Consider the following 23,085-nt stretch of genomic DNA (forward strand, 5'->3'; position numbering starts at 1 on the left):
TTCTAGAAATTTTAATAAATTAAAATTGCAATTTTTTAAAAATAATTTTTCGGAAAAAATTTTATTGTTAAACAAATTTAAAAAATTGTCAAGTGACAGCTAACTTTAATGTCATTAAAGTTAGCCGACATTTTTTATTTTTTGATTTTGTTTAATTTATTAAATTAGAATTAAAAAAATTTTTTTTTAATTGCACTTATAGTTTTTCAAATTTTTCACAAATGAAATTTATAAAAAAAATTTATTTGTAAGTAATGGTTTTTTCAATAAAAAAAATTCTAAAAATTTTTAAATGTTGGCTAACTTTATGGTCATAAATTAATTTAGCAGATATTTGATAATTTTGAGAATTTTTTTAATAAATAAATTATGGCAAAAAAAATATGAAAAAAAAATTACATGTAGAAATTTTAAAAAATTCAAAATGCAATTTTTTTAAAATTATTTTTTGGAACTAATTTATTTTTTAAAGATAACTAAAAAATAATCAAGTGACTGCTAACTAATGTCATAAATTAAATTAGCCGACATCGGAAAATATTTATAATTTTTTTAAGAAAAATTATTTTTAGAAAAATTAAAAGAAAAAATTTGACATGCAGATAATTTGAAAAATGATGAGTGCAATTTTTTAAGAATATTTTCTTATTTATTATTTTTATTGATTCGTAAAATAAATTAAACTATAATTATAATATTCGTAATATAAATTAAATTAAATTATTTTTATTAATTCGTAAAATAAATTAAACTATAATTATAATATTCGTAATATAAATTAAATTAAATTATTTTTATTGATTCGTAAAATAAATGAAATTAAATGTTATGACATTAAAGTTAGCAGTCATTTGACCATTTTTTAATTTTTTTTAACAAACAAATTTCTTCCAAAAAATTATTTTCAAAATATTGCATATTTTATTTTTTTAAATTTCTACAAGTCAATTTTTTTTTTCTAATTTTTTTTCGCTCCAATTTACTTGTTAAAAAATTTATTAAAATTATCAAATATCTGCTAAATTAATTTTCATGCTAATTTTAGTATCTTTTTATTAAACGAATGAAAAATATTTCAAAAATTTTTTTTATGGATCAAAAATATTCGATCTGAAGAAATGAAAATGATCGACTTACAACATGTAATCCTTGATTTATTTGATTTACCTTGACGTTCATTCATACGATGGTGCAGCATCAACAAGGTCGTTTAGCTGCACATATCCGAGTTTTTATTTACGTGAGTATAATAGCGCATTTCCTTGTACGTACTCGAATATTCTCTCATATATTTCTGTCACATATTCTCTATTGAATAACACAAATATATATATTTATTTATTAATACATATTTACTCATCAACAGCAAATTTATCAGAATCATTCCGGGCAATTGTCATGAGGGTGACGTTTTACCTGACCAACATCTGTTGAAGTGATGTCTATATGTTCGTGGAATCAGGATTACAGTAGCCGATTAACCCATCACTTAATTTACCTGGAATTACCTCAACTATCCAGTTTCTCCTTTTACTTAAGCTTCTTTGGTATTTACATAGAACAATAATATTGAATTTAGCAATCACTTGACCATTTTTTAATTTTATTTAACAAATTTGTTGCAAAAAAATTTTTAAAAAATTGCATTTTTTATTTTTTACAATTTCTAAATGTCAATTTTTTTTGCCATAATTTATTTGTTACAAAAACTCTCAAAATTGTCATAAAAATTAATTAAGCATAGATTTAATAATGGCAATGGTAAAAAAAAATTGACGTGAAAATTAAAAAAAATAAAAAATGCAATTTTTTAAAAACGATTTTTAATGAAACTAAAATTAGCCGACAGCGAAAGATTTTTATTTTTTTTTTTATTAATTGAATTAGCAATAAAAAAATATTATTAAAAATTGCACATGTAGTTTTTCAAATTTTTTAGATGTGCAACTTTTTCTTTTAATTTTTTTGTAATAATTTTATTAACAAAAAAAATTCTAAAAATTTCCAGCTGTCTGTTAATTTTATTTTCATATTACTGAAGTTAGCCGACGTTTTTAATTTTTTGATTTTTTTTTTAATAATTAAATTAGAACAAAAAAATATGTTTAAAAAATTGCACGTGGAGTTTTTTAAATTTTTTACAAATGAATTTTTTTTTTAATTTTTTTGTAATTATTTTTTCAATAAAAAAAAATTTTTTTAATTTTTGAATATAGGCTAACTTAATTTTCATTTTATTTTTTTTTTTTTGAGTCTCAGACGCCTTGATCTTGACACTATCTCAGAAAAAACCTTATGTCAAGTAACCATACCAAGAAAACCTGTTTCTACCACTGCGGCTTACTTACTTAATAGTCCTCTTTACACTGCCAGAATCATTGCACAAGCCAGACTTGCTAATAATCACTACTTTAGTTTTAGCTTTAAACGCCTGCATTTTGGAATCAACCCGACGCTCCCCTGCACCATCTGTAATCTACACGAAAATGAGAATCTAGTACACATTCTCCTCAGATGTCCGATTTATAAGCCCTACAGAGAACATTTTCTAACCCCATTATTGCCGTCACATCTAGATGACGATAACTCCCTGCTATCACACTTACTTACTGACCTACGACCATCAACAATTAAAGCTGTGTATTTATTTTTGTCACGTTCTATGAAACTTTCAGCATTTTGCTTAAATGTCTAAGTAATTAGCCTATTATTATTATTGTTATTGTTATTGTTATTATTGTTATTGTTATTATTGTTATTGTTATTATTGTTATTGTTATTGTTGTTATTGTTATTATTGTTATTGTTATTATTGTTATTGTTATTGTTATTATTGTTATTATTGTTATTGTTATTATTGTTATTGTTATTGTTATTATTATTATTGTTATTATTATTATTGTTATTATTATTATTGTTATTGTTATTATTGTTATTGTTATTATTGTTATTATTATTATTGTTATTATTATTATTGTTATTGTTATTATTGTTATTGTTATTGTTATTGTTGTTATTGTTATTGTTGTTATTGTTATTGTTATTGTTATTGTTATTATTGTTATTGTTATTGTTATTGTTATAATAATGCCATATTAAAGCAAATTTTAAGGGAGTTGGGAAAGAACGGATAGGGAAAAGGGGGGGACCTACTCAGTGGGAATTTTTCCGTAATTGAAAAAATAATCAGACAGCCCAGACTGGGAATCGAACCCAGATCTCTCGGTTACGCGCCAAGGGCTCTACCAGTTAAGCTATCTGAGACAAGTACTGACTACTTTATTCAGTCACGTATATAAGAAACATGTTAATATCTTTATTGTTATTATTACTACTATTGTCATATTTAACTTAGACTGTCTAAATTGTTTATCATGCTATCCTCAGTCCTGCTTTTGTAACATATCTCCCTTTCTAGTCTTGACGCAAATTTACCCTATTTGGGTACAGTGATACATTGTATATGGATATTTATTAATTTTTTAAGCAATATTTAATATGTCACCGCATTTATTGTATTGTTAACTAGATTTTTAATTTCCTTGCTATTGTTTTAAATGTAACTATCGGTGCTATTTTTGTATGTCTGACTTGTGTTGTATATCAACACTGCTGTAAGCTCCGCTTTATAAGCAGTTATCCATAAATAAATAAATAAATAAAAAAAAAAAATAAATTTTCATTTTATTTTATATTACTAAAATTAGCCGACGTTTTTAATTTTTTGATGTTTTTTTAATAATTAAACTAGAACAAAAAAATATTTTTAAAAAATTGCACGTGTAGTTTTTTAAATTTTTTACAAATGAATTTTTAAAAAAATTTTTTTGTAATTATTTTTTCAATAAAAAAAAATTTTTTTAATTTTTGAATATAGGCTAACTTAATTTTCATTTTATTTTCATGATTTTTTCGGACAAATTTTGTTGTTAAGTAAAATAAAAAAATTGTTAAGTGACAGCTAACTAATGTCATAAAATTTTCAAATATCTGCTAAATTAATTGTCATCGTATAGAACCACAAAATTCATTACCTGAAAACGAAATAGTGTTAAAATTTATTCTGAAGCTGTATAAACCTGGATTTTGATGAGCGCACTATAATAGCGTGACACTGATCGCTACTCAGAAGCCTAACATATAATAATAATAACAGTAATAATAACTTATCAATAATACCATCATAATTGCGTGGAATCACGGCATATTCACCTGTTATACAAAACGAATGGCCTCGTGACTCATTTATTACGGGTATTACGCCCAGGAGGATCCAAATGAACTAACAACAGACAAACAGGTAAAAAAATTCACCAATCTCATTTATAGAATACTTATTTAATTATTTAATTAACTAGTTATTATTATTATTGCTACTAGTTCGTCTACTTATATGCTACTTGTAGCTGGTGCGGCATAAATAGAGGTCTTTTTATTTATATTTGCAGACAGTAGCTGTTCATCCGTGATGATGATAGTTGGTAAAGTGGCGATGTCGATGGCTAGTCTACAGTAAACAGTATGCACGATCGGGAATCCTTTTACGGTAAGCGCTCCCACATTTTCTCCTCCTATGTCATACAATATTATATATGTACACATAATATAAATATTTTATATACATCTATCTATGTATTTATGTATATTGATAGGCTAACGTTGATGGTGTAGATAGTCAACAGACGCAGCAACTCACTCACGCGTGAATACGTTCAAAGGTAGGTCAATGTACCGGTACCGATATATGTACATACAATGTAGAATGTATGGATCCACCAGAAACATGGTGTTGCTTCTACATATAATATATACATCTACATCTATATTATATCTATACTACACCCTCGCTGACTATCACGGCGATGCAGTACAGCGTTTATTTATTCATCCGGAAATCACGTATTTTTTCCGTCTCAAGACCGTACTACCTGGTCACTTTGATCATCAAACCTCAGCATACAGCAAACACACCCAGCTCCAGCTAATAATTATTATCTGGAAAAATAATTCATGTTTGTATCACTACCATTACGCAGAAAAAAAGGTTTACTTGAGCCAAGAAAATATTTTTCTTCCTAATTATTTTCTTGAGTGAAAAAAAAATTTTTTTTTCACACAAGAAATTTCACTTATTCGAACAAAATTAATTATCTTGCTTTAAGAAATACGTATCTTGATCCAAGAAAATTTATTTAAGTCAAAAAAATCTTGTTGTTTTGAGAAAATTCGGCCTCTTGCTCCAAAAAATTAAATATAAAGATAGAAGTAAATTTTCATTAATATTTTTATTGATTAACATATCAAATGGGAAGATCAAATAATATTGAATCATTTTTTTCATTCAATATGTATAATTGCACGCTAAAATAATATAAAATGGGTATCAAATATTCAAGAGAAAAATTTTCTCAAGGTGAGAAAATTTTTTTCTCAGCTGAAGTAGGTAACGCTGCTTCCGTAAAGTATCGAAAAATCTTGATCAAATATAAAAATTTATTGTATCAAGTATTTATGATAATTTTAATTAAGAAAAAATGACTTCGACCAAGAATAGAATTTCTCGAAAAATTTTTACTTCGGCCAACACAACTTCGGTCTTCCTTCAGGCACCCGACAAATTTTCTTGAGCCAAGAATTTTGGTCTCCAGTGAAGAAACTTTTCTTTCTGTGTATAATATGTACATTCTTTTTGTTTTGAGAAAATTTAGCCCCTTGCTCCAAAAAATTTAGTTCTTCATAGAAGTAAATTTTCTTGTCTTGAGAAAATTTCTCTCTTGCTCCAAAAAATTAAATATAAAGATAGAAGTAAATTTTCATTAATATTTTTATTGATTAACATGTCAAATGGAAAGATCAAATAATATTGAATCATTTTTTTCATTCAATATGTATAATTGCACGCTAAAATAATATAAAATGAGTATCAAATATTCAAGAGAAAAATTTTCTCAAGGTGAGAAAATTTTTTTCTCAGCTGAAGTAGGTAACGCTGCTTCCGTAAAGTATCGAAAAATCTTGATCAAATATAAAAATTTATTGTATCAAGTATTTATGATAATTTTAATTAAGAAAAAATGACTTCGACCAAGAATAGAATTTCTCGAAAAATTTTTACTTCGGCCAACACAACTTCGGTCTTTCTTCAGGCACCCGAAAATTTTCTTGAGCCAAGAATTTTGTTCTCTAGTCGAAAAATTTTTCTTTCTGTGTATAATATGTACATTCTTTTTGTTTTGAGAAAATTTAGCCCCTTGCTCCAAAAAATTTAGTTCTTCATAGAAGTAAATTTTCTTGTCTTGAGAAAATTTCTCTCTTGTTCCTAAAAATTAAATATAAAGATAGAAGTAAATTTTTATTGATATTTTTATTGACTAACATGTCAAATGGAAAGATCAAATAATATTGAATCATTTTTTTCATTCAATATGTATAATTGCACGCTAAAATAATATAAAATGAGTATCAAATATTCAAGAGAAAAATTTTCTCAAGGTGAGAAAATTTTTTTCTCAGCTGAAGTAGGTAACGCTGCTTCCGTAAAGTATCGAAAAATCTTGATCAAATATAAAAATTCATTGTATCAAGTATTTATGATAATTTTAATTAAGAAAAAATGACTTCGACCAAGAATAGAATTTCAAGAAAAATTTTTACTTCGGCCAACACAACTTCGGTCTTCCTTCAGGCACCCAAAAATTTTCTTGAGCCAAGAATTTTGCTCTCCAGTCAAGAAATTTTTCTTTCTGTGTAATTTTTATTATAATAATACTTGTAACAATATAATGTTGCCCATATGGCAAATAATTATCTCGCAATTAGTTGCTATCGGGCATCGAAGCATTGATCGCATTACTAATTAGAGCGTGGTCGACGTTACCGCACCATGCACGTATATTATTAAATTCATAACCCACAAGTGGTCTGCTGTTTGAATTCCTCAAATGTATCAAATAGACATATATATACATACATCTGTATAGGCATGGACACGAATAAGTCTTCAAGAAATTCCGACACTAAATAGATTTATTTTCTCCAACACGAAACGTAATTGGATTGCGTGGGAGACTTACAACATTAATTCTTGTGTATATATATGAAGACATGCGTTTACTATATTTTACATGTACATATATTTGCGCAATAAACTTGACGCGAATCCGCAACAGTTTGCCAATGAAGGTGGATTATTGTTATTATAATTACGGCTATATATTACTCGACCCTTCAAGGCAGTCTACTGTGAAAAATTTGGAGCGTTAAATTGAATTAATTTTTAAGGTATATTTAATTTATTAAATATTTGTGAGTATATATTTTAATTAAAAAATATTTTTGTCTATTTTTATTGTTTATTAATTATGATATTTAATTTAGCAGACATCTGAAAATTTTATTGATTTTTATTAAAAATTTATTATAAAAAAAAAATTTTCTTGTAATTTTTTAGATGGGAAATTTTTCTATTAAATTTTTTTTATAATAATTAAATTATTATAAAAAAATATTCTTGAAATTTTTTAGATGGCAAATTTTTTTATAATAATTAAATTATTATAAAAAAATATTCTTGTAATTTTTTAGATGGGAAATTTTAATAAAAAAATATTCTTGTAATTTTTTAGATAGGAAATTTTTCTATTAAAATTTTTTTATAATAATTAAATTATAAATTATTTTGAAAAAATTTTAATAAAAAAATATTCTTGTAGTTTTTTAGATGGGAAATTTTTTAATTAAAATTATTTTATAATAATTTAATTATTCAAAAAAATTCAAAAAATTGATAAATGTCTTTTAATCTCAGTATAATTACTAACTATTAAAAAGATTTTAGAAATTTTTTAGAGTAATTTTCTTAATTTGTTCGGTAGAGTGCATCTAAAGTCAAGAGTAAATAAAATCAATGACTGAAGAGTTAAGTAAGATTGACGGTTTTAAAAATTCATCGAGCTGTTACATCACGGAGGAGTATTCTAGAGACGGAGAGATCGGTCTGAGCGAATCTAAGAGTGGAGCGGTCATACATGTATGATTAAATAAAAATATGCACGAATGAGAGAAATTAAATAAAGATAAAGAGGACAACTCATCAAGAGGCAACAGTCAAGCTGGCTCTTACTCTTGCCATCCGCTGATGCCATCAAGCACATATTCTATGTATACGCCGGTATGGATTGTGTAAGTCGTAATTACATTAGTGTGCGTGTGTTAAGGAATGGAATAAGGAAGGAGGGATCAGGGAGCCCCGACAAACTGACGCCAAGAGTCTCCTACCATAATCCACTACTACTACTCAAGCTACTATTATCGAATACAGTACTCTCCTACTTATACTTGTACCCTGCTTGTGTACTTTTGTCTCGGTGTATTGGCATGTGAAACGACCCACGCAATAACACACAGGCTTATGCTCACCTCGTGTCTATGTATTTATATATTTAAGTATATTATGTACTATAGATTTAGCTGTAGTTGTTGCTGTTACTGGCAAACAGCTACACACTACATCGAATAGACAGCTAATGTTACGATAACGACTAACCCGACGACGAGGAATTCCTCCATCTATACGCCAACCATGCATCAAATATTATATGTATAAGTATATGTTATTATTTTTGTCCAATTAATCAGTACATAGATAACTTGTACTGGCACTAATAGAACTCTATTTATATGTTTATTGTAATTTTAACTCTTATTTTTCTTTAAGATATTCCAATATTTTCTATTTTTTATTGACAAAATTGGGAGAGAGATTGGAGCTAATTTTATAAAATAATTGAATTTTAATTTTAATCAAGCTAACGAGTTTTTAAATTATTAAAATATACTGAAAAAGAAATTAACTTGATTGGAGAGAAAAGTTTTTGAAACAAGAAAATAATTTTGAAAAGGGTAATTGTCTTTAATCAAGACGAAAAATTCTTGAAGCAAGTAAAATTTCCTTAAAACAAGAAAAATTTATTAGTTCAAGAATTTTTCTACTCAAGTCAAGAAAAATAAGTTCTTCAAAATTATATACTTGATTCAAGAACAATTTTTTTTCTGTGTAGAAATTAAAATTCTGGGGGATTCCATAGTGACTGGTGGGACATTTGACTCTAGAATCCCATCAATTATATATAATTATGTGACTGAAACTTATACTATAGTAAAATTTATCTTATAATATAGAAGAATAACTAATTAACAAGATCTCTTTGTCAAAAACCTCGATTACTTTTTAAGTTTCTCGTAATTATCATTTGACTGAGTGTGACTGGTGGGACTAAGAAAAATCCTTCTCTCTTACAAAGGTATACTTAAAGTCTAATTTCAGTTCGATCACTAAACTTTTAAAAAATACTTCCCTCTCAATACAAAATTTATCCTACAAACATTCAATATTATGAAGAATTAGACTGACTACCTACGTAGAAACAATTAAAAAAATTTTTTTATTGTGACTGGTGGGACAAGTACAAAATGTCTACATCAAGTTGTTTATTAAAAAGACTTTTATATTATTTCAACCTTAGAAACATTATTGTTTATATATTTAACTATAAATTATTTAGGATAATTAGAAAAAAACTAATAAAAAAACACAAATAAAGGATTTAGCATGCTGACAACACGATCTTGATAAACTTAGGTGTTAATTAATAACGAAGATAAACAAAATTTGTTCTTAAAACTATAATAAATATGTTAGTTAATAACAAACATAAAATAAATTTGTTCTTAAAACTATTAAAACAACATTTCACCCGGATACAAGTTAGTACGGCTGAAAAGTTACTAAAAGAGAAAAATCGATTTTTTTATTGATTAAAAAAAATTTTTTTTATAAATTAGTAAAATATAAACTTTTAATAATAAATTAGGACTAAATTAGAATGAATTAGAGAAATTTTCAAATTTTAGTAATTTTCCTATTTTGCATAGAATCCCCCTGTAGTAAAGTTTATCTAATAATACAGAAGAATAACTAATTGACAACATTCCTTTGTCAAAAACCTCGATTACTTTTTAAGTTTCTCGTAATTATCATTTGATTGAGTGTGACTGGTGGGACTAAGAAAAATCCTTCTCTCTTAAGTCCAATTTCAGTTCGACCACTAAACTTTTAAAAAATATTTCCCTCTCAATACAAAATTTATCCTACAAACATTCATTATTATAAAGAATTAAACTGACTACCTACGTAGAAACAATTAAAAAAATTTTTTTTATTGTGACTGGTGGGACAAGTACAAAATGTCTACATCAAGTTGTTTATTAAAAAGACTTTTATATTATTTCAACCTTAGAGACATTATTGTTTATATATTTAACTATAAATTATTTAGGATAATTAGAAAAAAACTAATTAAAAAACACAAATAAAGGATTTAGCATGCTGACAACACGATCTTGATAAAATTGGGTGTTAATTAATAACGAACATAAAAAAATTTGTTCTTAAAACTATTAAAACATTTCACCCGGATACACAAGTTAGTACGGCTGAAAAGTTACTAAAAGAGAAAAATCGATTTTTTTATTGATTAAAAAAAATTTTTTTTATAAATTAGTAAAATATAAACTTTTAATAACAAATTAGGACTAAATTAGAATGAATTAGAGAAATTTTAAAATTTTAGTCATTTTCCCATTTCGCATGGAATGCCCCTTATGCTAAAAAATTTGTGAGCCAAAATAATGAAATATGATACATAAATGTTTAAAAATCAGAGGAGAATTTCAGCTACTTCATATTCTCATTCAGCGGCGCTATAATTGCCGAGAGTAATAAGCGCAATTAAAGCAGTAGAATGTACGAGGTATAATACGAAACAAAGTACTGAGAATAATTCAGGCAACAGTAGAGCAGCAATGGCCAAGACTTGGGCGTCAGAAATAGCCACCAAGTACCACTCCGTCCAGCAAATCTTCTTTTGCAGTTGGTGAGTGTACGCTGAAATAAACCAGAGAGAGAGTTTTAAAGAAAGGAATAAAAAACTAAATAAAATAAAATAAAATAATTTATACGTATGTATATGATGAGAAGCCCCGCGTCTTTGCGTGTAGTGAGGGAAGGTCGTAGTTGGAGGCCGCTTCCACCATCCACTACGGTGTGCTGAGACGAGGTTGAATAAGGCAGTTGATGATGATGATAATAATAATAATAATAATAATAATAATTATAATGTAAGGGATTGGAGGATGACGGTACCAAGAGTGAGGTAAAACGCACTAGAGGCCACAGAACGAAGACAGCCTCTAGTGGGACTCTCTTTCTCAGCTTATACTGGCGTGATGCCGGTTTAGCGGTTTAGTTGGTGTGATGCCTGTCTTGGGGTTTGGGGAAGCCCTCTCGATTATTTCTCGTGTACACTACTATACACTATGGAGTAGAGTTTGCTGTACTATTTTTGTTTCTCCCGGGACACACAAATAGATAATCTGCCATGCTTATGTACCAGACAGCCACCCAGGACAGGACTGTTATAACAAGTTTGTTAGGCTTACTTCACAACTTATTCGCAATAACCTCCAAGTACATATATATCTGTACGCATATTTTTGTTTCACGGGATATTTATTTTATTTATTTCTTCCGACTCCATGTTTTCCTCGACATATTCTCCACCTACGTGTCATTTTGTCCCATACAAGCCTACTCCATTCACTATTAACTTATATAAAATTCTCTTCTTAAAATTCTACTTGTCTTTCTTTAGATTTTTGACCTTGAATTTTTGCACGACTCATAATGCGAAGCATCAGAAAGTGCTTTCCGAAAAATTTTTTTCGCCGCATTTCGGCAACTATTTTTATTATTATAGCCTTGTTAGTTCAAGGAATCAAGATATTTTGCATACTATTGTCAAGATAATTTAATGAAGATTAATTTGACACTTTTCAAAAATTTATTTAGTGCAATAGAAACGGAAAAAAAAATTAAGATAGGTCAAAAAATTTTCCTGTCCGTCATGTATGAAACTCTGAAAACACTGTAACTTGCGAAAAAATGCATTAATTGATTTAAATTTTTTGTTTTTAATTCTTTGAAAAAATTTTAGGTCACTGAATGCGAATGGCTAGGTAATTCAGTGTCGTTTATTCACAATTAATAAAATAAAACAAAAACCAGAAGACTGTACACAGAAAAAAAGGTTCACTTGAGCAAAGAAAATATTTTTCTTCCTAATTATTTTTTTGAGCGAAAAAAAAAATTTTTTTTGAAACAAGAAATTTCACTTATTTCAACAAAATTAATTTTCTTACTTTAAGAAATACATATCTTGATCCAGAAAATTTATTTAAGTCAAGAAAATCTTGTTGTTTTTAGAAAATTTAGCCTCTTGCTCCAAAAAATTTAGTTCTTGAAAGAAGTAAATTTTCTTGTCTTGAGAAAATTTCTCTCTTGCTCCAAAAAATTAAATATAAAGATAGAAGTAAATTTTCATTGATATTTTTATTGACTAACATATCAAATGGGAAGATCAAATAATATTGAATCATTTTTTTTTCATTCAATATGTATAATTGCACGCTAAAATAATATAAAATGGGTATCAAATATTCAAGAGAAAAATTTTTTCAAGGTGAGAAAATTTTTTTCTCAGCTGAAGTAAGTGGCGCTGCTTCCCTAAAGTATCTAAAAATCTTGATCAAATATAAAAATTTATTGTATCAAGTATTTATGATAATTTGAATTAAAAAAAAATGACTTCCACCAAGAATAGAATTTCTCGAAAAATTTTTACTTCGATCAACACAACTTCGGTCTTCCTTCAGGCACCCGAAAATTTTTTTGAGCCAAGAATTTTGTTCTCTAGTCGAAAAATTTTTCTTTCTGTGTATATCTATATATATTGTGTACATTTATCCCACTAGATGCGCTTGGGCATTATTGTATTATTTTAGCTGTTTTATATATTTTTTTTCACATTATTTTATTGATATTTCATGATTAAATGAGCATTATGAGTCGTGCACTTTTGAATTTTCCAAACTTTTTTTTTCCACAAATAAATAATTAAACTTATCATTTAATATTATTTTTTCATACTTATTGAGCCACCGGATAAATAAAATTGAAAGCCATATTTTTCTTCTCTTAGTCCTAATTGTATGTCTCGTTAGAGCTTTATAGAAGTTCCCAAAATTATAACTACATTAGCGTTGCCGAGAACCTTTCGGAATAGCTTGTAATCGACTCGTCCAGGTAAACCGGTTGGCTGTCACGGGAGTTCCAAAGGAGCAATCCTCTAGGACACTTAGCCAGTTTGTGATTATAATACTCTTCAGGGTAGAGTCGAGGCACTTGATTTCTCAAAATATTTTAATGCTCTGTATAAAAAATAAATTTACCTGTTTATTATTTATTTATGAATTTTTTTCTACTTTAATTTACAGGGAAAAAAAATGACAAAAAAAATATACTCATGGTATAATGATACACGGACCATGCCTGGATCGAGTATTAATTGAGGAATTGGAGATCGCATTTACGAAGAGTAGGTTACATATATACGTATCCTACAGTAGTAGAGCCCGAGGTTGTTGGTGAGCGTTGGCTAGTAGTGAAGCTGATACCACGGCCGGTCTGAATAAGCTGAGTGAACAACCTCAATTGGAAGACCTCAGTAGGGGATTCCATGGTGGCGCCGGGTCTCTGGGGTCTCCGGTCCATCGGGGCGTAATAAAAAGACAAGGATAGAAATAACAACCACCACCACTACTACTACTACTACTACTACTACTACTACTACTACTGCTACTATATCCACAATCTTGTAGGATAGTTACTACTACAAGCTAAAGGAAGACATGCTGGATGTAGACGGTAACCAAGTGAAGGAACATCAGTTGAGAGTAAAGGCGTTTCTCCAGATCCTACACTAGCTTACGCAAGCTGATATGGTGTTCCTGGTGTGGTTGTAAGTATACACTCGCCTTTTTATTATTATTATTATTATTATTATTATTAGGGCCAGAACTTTCGCAGTACTTTAAATGAGCATTCATATGTTTAACCTAAAATTTGAATAAAGAAAAAATGCCAACTTCCTGGCCCTATTTATTATTATTATTATTATTATTATTATTCTAAGCCGAATACTCCCAATCCAAATTCTTGAAGAATGACTAATTTTTGATTATTACTTCTTCACCATAATATTTTATCGGTATGAGGTCTCATACCATCAGAGAAAATTTAGGTGAAATTCACAATTAAAATTCGTTTATCGACAATTATTGTTAGAGAAAGATGTAATTTTTACTCAGTGTAACTTTTTCAGTAACTGAAAAAATAATTCAGACAGCCCAGACCAGGACTCGAACCTGAATCTTTTGGTTACGCGCCAAATGCTCTACCAGTTAAGCTATCTGAAACGCTGTCCGTAATTACCTTCCATGTACATATAGATATATTAAATACCTTAAATATTATTATTATTATTATTATTATTATTATTATTATTATTATTATTATTATTATTATTATTATGAAAAAAGAATTCATATATTTAAGAAAAATTTAAAAGAGCAAGTACACGGAAAGAACGAGATGACATTGTTTATCATCCCAGATTAAACTGAGTGAAAAAAAATTTCAGATAGTAGCTAATATAATCCAGATTACAATGAGTATAATCCAGATATCACACACATGGAAAAAAGTAAATAAATATTACAGAACTTAATGTAGAAAGTATAAAAGCCGCAATTTATAATTTAATATCCAAAATAAGTGATTAGTAGCTGTCACTATAGTAAATAACGACTGTTTCATCTTAAAAAATTAGTTTCAAACAGTAAAAATTGCCATTTCAATATATAGTCCATATTATGAGGAGAAGGGCAACTCAGATGAAAGAGAAGGGGCTCTCACTCTGGGAGAATTTAACATTTGAAACAGTAAAAATTATACTTTTAAAATATACATTTTACCAGTCCAAGCAAGTCAATAATTACAGTTTGATTTTTAGCGTTGCGTTTAAAATTTACCATTTTACTTTGTAAATATTGACGTTGCTTGTATTAGAAATTTACTAACTTTATTTTATACTTTTTACATATCATAAGATCATTTTTTAGGTACGAAATGATAAATATCAAAGTCTGAATTCTTAATTATTATACTTTAACATTTTAGACATTTACATAGCGAATATTACTGTTTGAAATAGTATTTTCTTCCATGTAAAGAGTAAATTGTAACGTTTAAATGGTAAATATTATAAAGTGAATAGTAAAATCACGATTTTACTGTTTGAAACGGTAATTTTTAGCAGTTGATCATTACTTATTATAAATCGGATGTTATTTATTACAGTTTACTTTCTTGCGTGCAGTATAATCTGGATTTTTCTAGCTACTATCTGAAATTTTTTTTCACCACAGATATCACTGATTATAATCTGGGATGATATCCAGTGTCATCTTGTTCTTTCCGTGTAAGTAAAAATGTATCCATATGAAATAAAATTGTAAAAAGAGATAATGTTATGTCAATGAAAGTAAAATTGTAGAAACAAAATATCAAATTGCTAATTATGAATAAAAATATAATATATTATTATTATTATTCTTATTATTATTGTTGTTGTTGTTGTTTTTTTTTTATAGATGTGTGGGTTTTTCTTATCGTTTTATCTTCTCACCAAGAGTCTTTGTCTCACTCTCGATGATATTTCCTACGATGAGTAGGCACTTGGCCCTCCTATCATCCTATCATCCTCTTTGTCTCTATCTGTCCTCTTTACTCTGCCGCCGTCTACTCGGTGTGACGAGCCAATATATCAAGATAGGTGTGTGTGTGGGGATTCCTCGTGGCGCCGAGCGTCTGCTCTGTGCCAGAGTGTTATATCGTACGAGTTTCTTAAACACTTTTAAATTTCTTCATATATATATATATATGTATATATATAAACGTGTGTATACCTATAATATATATTATCTCTTTCTGTTCAAGTCACAGCAAACAGCAAGATCAAAACTCGGTATACAGGCTCTCAACTCCGTGCAGCTTTCAGCTCTACTCGTTCAGGGACGGGTTTGAAGTTGCCAAGTGGGGACAAATACACCACGTTAATATTACTAATACTGCTTTAATAATATCTCAACCTGTATTGTATGTACTCTCTTAATGCCCACTTGCCTTGAATTGTGTTGAGCTGCAATACTTATCTGTATAGTAGCGGGGCTTACGGTACAGGCTGTACTACACAAACCAGCATTTACACCAACGACACACTGCCAAAGTCCAACGAGTCTTGATCTATAACACAGATAACGCACTGTGAGATGAAGATGATGATTATTGTAATGATAACATGTGTGATACTCGAAAATTATTGTTGAAGTTTCGTTAACTGTTGAGAGAAACTCCGAATAAAAGTCGGTGAGTGAATCTCGGAAAATACCTGAGACAGGTTTGTAAGATAAAAAATCTGGGCTAGGCTTTAAATTTTCCTTTATTATCTCTGTAATCCTCTTTTTCTAGGTACGCAGCTGCTTCTGTCTAGTGTCTAGTCTCCTCGGGCCTTTTACTTAGTAATAAACCCTAAAGAAGAGATCCAGAGATCTTGGACTAAGTCCGCTATTGTATTGTTTAAAATTATTTTCTCAGGTATATAAGTTCTATTGTATTTTAGCTATTATACATGTAGGCTGTAAATTGTCAGCCGTTGTTTCGTCACTTTTGCGAGTAGAGTGGAGGTTAAGCTGAGAATTTCTAGCGATGCCGTGGGCCAACTTCTTGGAAAATAATATTATTTTTATTTACAGTCATTTTAAATACAGCTATTATTTTTACTCGCACATAAACGAGTAAACGATTCCAGAGAATTCAATAGTTTAACTCTGAAAAAGTAAAAAACAAAAGTTGGTAATTAATTTATTTATTTATTAAAACAGTAATATATTAGGGTGATTCTCTGTAAGGACGTCTTAAATCTGTACAAAATTGTCCGACCAAATTATTTTTGATTTTATTAGAAACAAAATTAACAAGGGCTACAAAACTATCAGCTTAATCATAATAAATAGACAGCTGATTTAATTTTTGCTTTTTCGATATTTGTGTATCTTTTGCCATATAACATCACAGGGGACTGTGTTTTTTTTTTTTTATCAAATTGGGAAAAATCAAGCAAACTATTTCAATGCATTCAACTTTTCAAGTTCTCAATTAATGTTTATATTAATTAGAATAATATTAAGACTTATGGATCCAATTTTATAAATAAATTATAAATAAAAATAGCTGCCAGGGGACTGAGTTTTGAAGTGGCCCAGACACATATTTCCAGCACAAACGATGCTTTGACACTAAATAAAATGGCGATAAAGCGCTAACAGCCCTATGGTTATTAACTCAAGGCTAGTTAGATCCTTATAAACCTTACAAAAGGTAAAATAACACGCTGGATTTTTTTTTTGGCTTTGAACTTCTGGCAGGGGACTGTTCTTAAAATGCCTGGGACAAACTTTGGTTTAATGAATTTAATGAAACAAATTAATTTTCGGTACTTTTTATTGAAGAAGATTGTTAGTTCACTAATTAAGTTTATAAACATTATGATCCAAATTATATATTATGGACAAATAACTTAAAATTTAATCTTAAAATTTTAATTTTGGGAATGGGACAGCCCAGGGGACTTTTATTTCGGTGGTTTACGAATTTATAGCAAAAAAACCAAAATTTATTTCATTTTAATTTTTAATGCTCCAAATAGAAATGTTTTTTTACTTTCGTAAAAAATTTTTAACTTCCCGCTACGAAAATCGAAGATTTTAAAAAATCGGGAAGTTATTGTTTCACCCCGTTTTGCAAAAACCGAGTTTTCATCTGATCTCGACGTTTGAAGGTCACAGGAAGCTTCCCTGACTATCTCCGCGAGGTTGTCACGGCGTCTGTATGTGTGTGTGTGTGTGTGTGTGTGTGAAAGTATGTGAACCGCTTATAACTTTTGAACGGCTTGACCGATTTCATCGCGGTTAGTGCCATTCGAAAGGGCTTGACCAAACTTAGATTTTGAAAACTATTTGGACCGATTCAAATCAATAGATTTTGAGAAATCTTCAAAAAACTGAAAAAAAAATTTTTTTCAAATGTGGTTTTTTTGGAATAACTTTTAAACGGCTTAATAGTTCAATTCCAAAAACTAATCAGCTCTTTATCTCAAAAAACCACGTTGATCGCCACCAGTCCGGTCAAAATCGGTTGATTCGTTCGAGAGATATCGTGAACGAAAGAAAACCGAAAAAAGTGTTATTTCGGAATAACTCCAAAATTCCTAGCGCGATCAATTCAAAATTTAAGATTATTTGTGAGGCTTGAAAAACTGCGTCAAATGCTGCCAACCGCGTGAAAATCGGTTTACTCATTCAAAAGTTATTGCGGTTTAAAAATTCAAAAAATAGTGTCATCAAATCCCTATCAGACTTTTGAGCTCGAAGAGCTCAAAAGCATAGGAAAACAATCTCTTTGAGCTTGGAAAGCTCAAAATAACCCATAAATTGTATTTTTGAGCTCGAAGATCTCAAAAACGCCATTGGTGCAATTTTAAGCGCCTAAGTATGGAATTAGTGGGAAGTTGCAGGGATGGCCTTCAGGGTCAACCGTTTTCCTAATTTTTTTTAGTAACAAAATAATTTTTCCAATAAAAAAATGCCTGGGACTGCAAAAAACATCCTTACAGAGAATTACCAATTAATATTTCTTCTTTGCAGGCATTTAAATACACACATACTTATACCCCACCGGAAAATACAATCCAAAAGGAATTACTTACAGCTCAACAAAAACTACGTTACAATCGGGAATGCCGGAAGTTTAAAATATACAGCAGGTGTTTTATTTTTATTATTATTACCCATACCTTACGCATATTGTTACGTTTTGTACTCAGCGTACAGTAGTATAGTACTAAAAACTTGTATTCTCACACTCGTTACTTTAGGTGTACACATAATCATAGTGATGCTTGATCGATCCTACCAGCAGTATATATTCTGGATGTTGGGTTCTGGTTCTTCCTCTTACTGACACTCCTTCACACCAGATACATGTGTGAATTTACTTACACTGAAATAAATCTATGTACATTTAAGTGTCTTATTCAGCAAGTGTTGGGTTTAGTTATCTAAAGTAAAACCAACAGCCGGAAATTGCGTATCTTGTCGTCTACTGGCAGAGCGAGGCATCCACTCTATTTCTTCCCATGTCGCCATTATCGGAGTAGAGGGCTAAATAAAATAAAAAAAAAAAAAAGTGTGTCGATGTCGAGCTGTACTTTTTTGCTGTCCAGCGTTCTTGCAGCAGTTACTTACTATATGTATAATACCTCTACTCTGTACGTACGAATGAACGTACAACGTATGTATAAAATAACCTGAACCTTAATGGTTCACAGCGGGGTATAATACGCAAGATGGCGTCGTCGGGCGACAGCAGTGTTCTAAAAATAAACCATCAGCCTGAAGACTACAACTGCTCAAGTAAAGCTAAAGTAAGAATATAGTGGTAAGTACTAACACTGACTAACAATATATATATATATTTATAAATTTACTTGTGTGTAGCTTATAAACTATTCGGAGATGGTGGGTGTCTTCTCATCTATTCGTTAGGTGCGACCCTGTGTACTGCGTCAACGTCTGTCTAGAGAAGGTATTCATGTTATGTTGGACGCCGCCAAGTCGCCAGTGAGACGCCTATAATCACCGTGGTTAGCTGCGTACCTCAAGAATATGCGGCCAGAGAATACGCTGACAAGAGTAAGAGCCAAGTGGAGCTAACCTATAACGAAGACTATACTCACAACAGTAAAATATATATCACCCGACCTTGGCATATAGGGTTTAACTTATAATTATCCATATTGTTAAGAGAATAAACAAAATTTTTTGGCCAGTTCAAGAAAAGTCTTGACCTGGAGGTGTGCCTTTTCATATCATTCTCACCAATAGTCAATTTATGATAAGTATTTAGGCTGCATTAGAAAATATCTCTAGATACATAATTAAGAAATGACCATGTATCTCGTGAACTATTGACATTTTTAAAGATATAAGCTCATCCTGATGTTACACTCATCGAGACCTTTCATTTGAGTACCCACATCAATTTTTCATATATTTTATATATTTATATATATATTATATATATATATATATATGAAAAATATATCAAAAATCCATGTGGGTACTCAAATGAAAGCTCTTGATGAATGTAACATCATTATTAGCTTATATCTTTAAAAATATCATAAATAGACAAAATACAATATAATTTTTTAATTATTGACTTATTTAAAGATATAAACTCATCTTGATGTTACACTCATTGAGATCTTTCATTTGAGTACCCACATCAATTTTTCATATATTTATTTATATTATATATATGTATATTTGAAAAATATATCAAAAATCCATGTGGGGACTCAAATGAAAGCTCTTGATGAGTGTAACATCATGATGAGCTTATATCTTTAAAATATATATTACATATATGTATATATGAAAAATTGATGTGGCTACTCAAATGAAAGCTCTTGATGAGTGTAACATCATTATTAGCTTATATCTTTAAAAATATCATGAATAGATCAAATACAATATAATCATTTAATTATTGACTTTTTTAAAGATATAAGCTCATCTTGATGTTACACTCATCGAGACCTTTCATTTGAGTACCCACATCAATTTTCCATTTATTTCATATATTTATATATATTACATATATGTATATATGAAAAATTCATCAAAAATGCATGTGGGTACTCAAATGAAAGCTCTTGATGAGTATAACGTCAGGATGAGCTTATATCTTTAAAATATATATTACATATATGTATATATGAAAAATATATAAAAAATCCATGTGGGTACTCAAATGAAAGCTCTTGATGAGTATAACATCGGAATGAGCTTATATATTTAAAAACGTCGATAGTTAAAAAATTACAGTGCAATTTAACAAAAGTCATTATTTATTTATTTATTTATAGTTCACAAATCACGGCAGTCACATAGTGACTGCAAGGTTGCTAGTAATGATAATAACCAAAAAATCCATTAAATAATTCCTAACTCATTAGTTAAACTAACATCCAATAGGTATATACGTAATAAAAAATTTTAATTATTTTACAGGAATAATATTTCGTTGAGTAACTATGTTAGTTCAATGACCGTCTTGGTTTTGTTCTTGATGCGTTTGTAACGAAATGAGCATACTCAGAGAAACAAGATAAAGAAACGGCTAATGTTTGTGTTGTAGTAGTAGTATAAGTAGTATAAGTAGTATAAGTAGTAAAAGTAACAGTGAGAAGAATATAAGACAAAGAAGAATAAGAAGAAGCCAATCACCTTTCACGACTACGCGTAATCAAGAGTAGAGTGGAGGATGGTTGGACATCTGCCGACCATCTGCCTTGGGTATGGCTACGGGAGCAAATGTGTCCAGACCAGGGCAAGCCAAACCACATCCCTTTTTCTTATTTTTCTTCTTCATCTTCTTTTGGTCTTTCTTCTTATTATTATTCTTATTCTTCTCATACTAAAAGTAGTCTGCTGGTAAATAAGCCGGAGCAAGACAGAATGATTAAGCTTCCGGCGAGAAAGCAAGGTGCGTCCCAAAAATTGGTGGCTGTATATACTGTATGTTGTATGTTGTATGCTATATGCTACTTGGAATCACCGTAGTCATTTCTTTCTCTCTGTTCTCTATACTACTACTCTGTTGTACTGGATGCTCCATGCTCTCTACCCAGAAACTGGTCATCTTGATAGTATACTCAATGGCGGAGGTTTGCTGGAATTTTGGCAGCGCTGGCGTGTGGTAATCGGGTAATTGGCAATCAAGGGCATAACGCGGCAGCAGGCAACCCATCACCAATGAGTACGCAAGCTGCTAACCATCATATCCCTTTATCCCGAGCCCCAGATTTATTGCCACGATCTTACACTCCAGATAACGGAGTTATTGCTTATATGTGTACATAAATGATCGCCTTGAATGTATCATCTTTTCAACGCGGTAAATTATGTATCCACTCGAAAGTTATGTTTAATAACTTACGTATCATATAAATGGGTACCCAATATGATAACCACACATTTTGGCTGATGGATCGTTAATTAAATCAAAAATTACGCGGTGACAATCGAGCTTCGATCTGTACTCTCTGATGGTGTATTTAAAATATAAATATGGCTATGCTTTAATTATTTTTTATCGCAACCACCTGCCAATTATAAGTACCAGTATTGTGTAATGAAAATACAAGGAGATGTATTAATCAGTTATAATTAGTTTGACTCATTTATTTATGTCAATTGTACTTATAAAACATAACTGTTAAATTTTATTAATGATACAAATAATTCTTTTGCTAAAACTGGCTGGTAGGATAAAAAATGTTTTTATTTTTAAATCTATATTATTAAAAGAATAAGAAAAATTTTGTGTTCAGGATAGACATATGATTAAATCGGTTTTTTTTAGTGAAATTTAGTGTCATTGTAAAGGTCTCGACTTGAATTTGTGCCATATCAATTTCACCGATAGTCAATATATTATGATAAGTATTTAGGCTGCATTTAAAAATGCTCTATCTCTAGATAATTAATAATCTCACATAATTAAGAAATGGCGTTGTATCTTGTGAACTATTGACATTTTTAAAGATATAAGCTCACTCCAATATTACACTCATCGAGACCTTTCATTTGAGTACCCACATCAATTTTTCATATATTTATATATATTATATATATGTATATTTGAAAAATATATGAAAATCCATGTGGGTACTCAAATGAAAACTCTTGATGAGTGTAACATCGGGATAAGCTTATATCTTTAAACACGTCAATAGTTAAGAAAGTACAGTGCAATTTAACATAATTAAGAAATGACCTTGTATCTTGTGAAATATTGACACTTTTAAAGATATAAGCTCATCCCGATGTTACACTCATCGAGACCTTTCATTTGAGTACCCACATCAATTTTTCATATATTTATATATATTATATAAGTGTTTATATGAAAAATATATATAAATATATGAAAAATATATGAAA

General features: G+C 29.3%; 3 long non-coding RNA genes across 10 annotated transcripts; 2 read left to right on the plus strand and 1 right to left on the minus strand.

Moving 5' to 3' along the window:
• Positions 1-1,522: 1,522 nt before the first annotated feature.
• On the minus strand, positions 1,523-4,245 carry LOC123260843. Its single transcript, XR_006508552.1, has 3 exons — positions 4,213-4,245; positions 4,035-4,133; positions 1,523-1,542 (listed from the first exon to the last, which is right to left on the minus strand). It is a non-coding gene; the product is annotated as an uncharacterized LOC123260843 (long non-coding RNA).
• Positions 4,246-4,451: 206 nt separating this feature from the next.
• On the plus strand, positions 4,452-22,413 carry LOC123260825. 8 transcript variants are annotated; one of them, XR_006508530.1, is made up of 11 exons: positions 4,452-4,546; positions 4,653-4,718; positions 13,393-13,916; positions 15,610-15,791; positions 15,956-16,384; positions 16,487-16,612; positions 16,771-16,870; positions 18,721-18,839; positions 18,951-19,513; positions 19,573-19,815; positions 21,151-22,413. It is a non-coding gene; the product is annotated as an uncharacterized LOC123260825 (long non-coding RNA). The 8 variants fall into 8 exon arrangements; XR_006508525.1 differs by lacking the exon at positions 21,151-22,413 and having other exon boundaries at positions 15,610-15,851; positions 19,573-19,894; XR_006508531.1 differs by lacking the exon at positions 21,151-22,413 and having other exon boundaries at positions 15,956-16,415; positions 19,573-19,894.
• Positions 6,755-8,182, plus strand: LOC123260838. Its single transcript, XR_006508548.1, has 2 exons — positions 6,755-7,305; positions 7,875-8,182. It is a non-coding gene; the product is annotated as an uncharacterized LOC123260838 (long non-coding RNA).
• Positions 22,414-23,085: the final 672 nt, after the last annotated feature.

The sequence above is a fragment of the Cotesia glomerata genome, linkage group LG3 (genome assembly GCF_020080835.1).
Source record: "Cotesia glomerata isolate CgM1 linkage group LG3, MPM_Cglom_v2.3, whole genome shotgun sequence".
Taxonomy (NCBI): Eukaryota; Metazoa; Arthropoda; class Insecta; order Hymenoptera; family Braconidae; genus Cotesia; species Cotesia glomerata.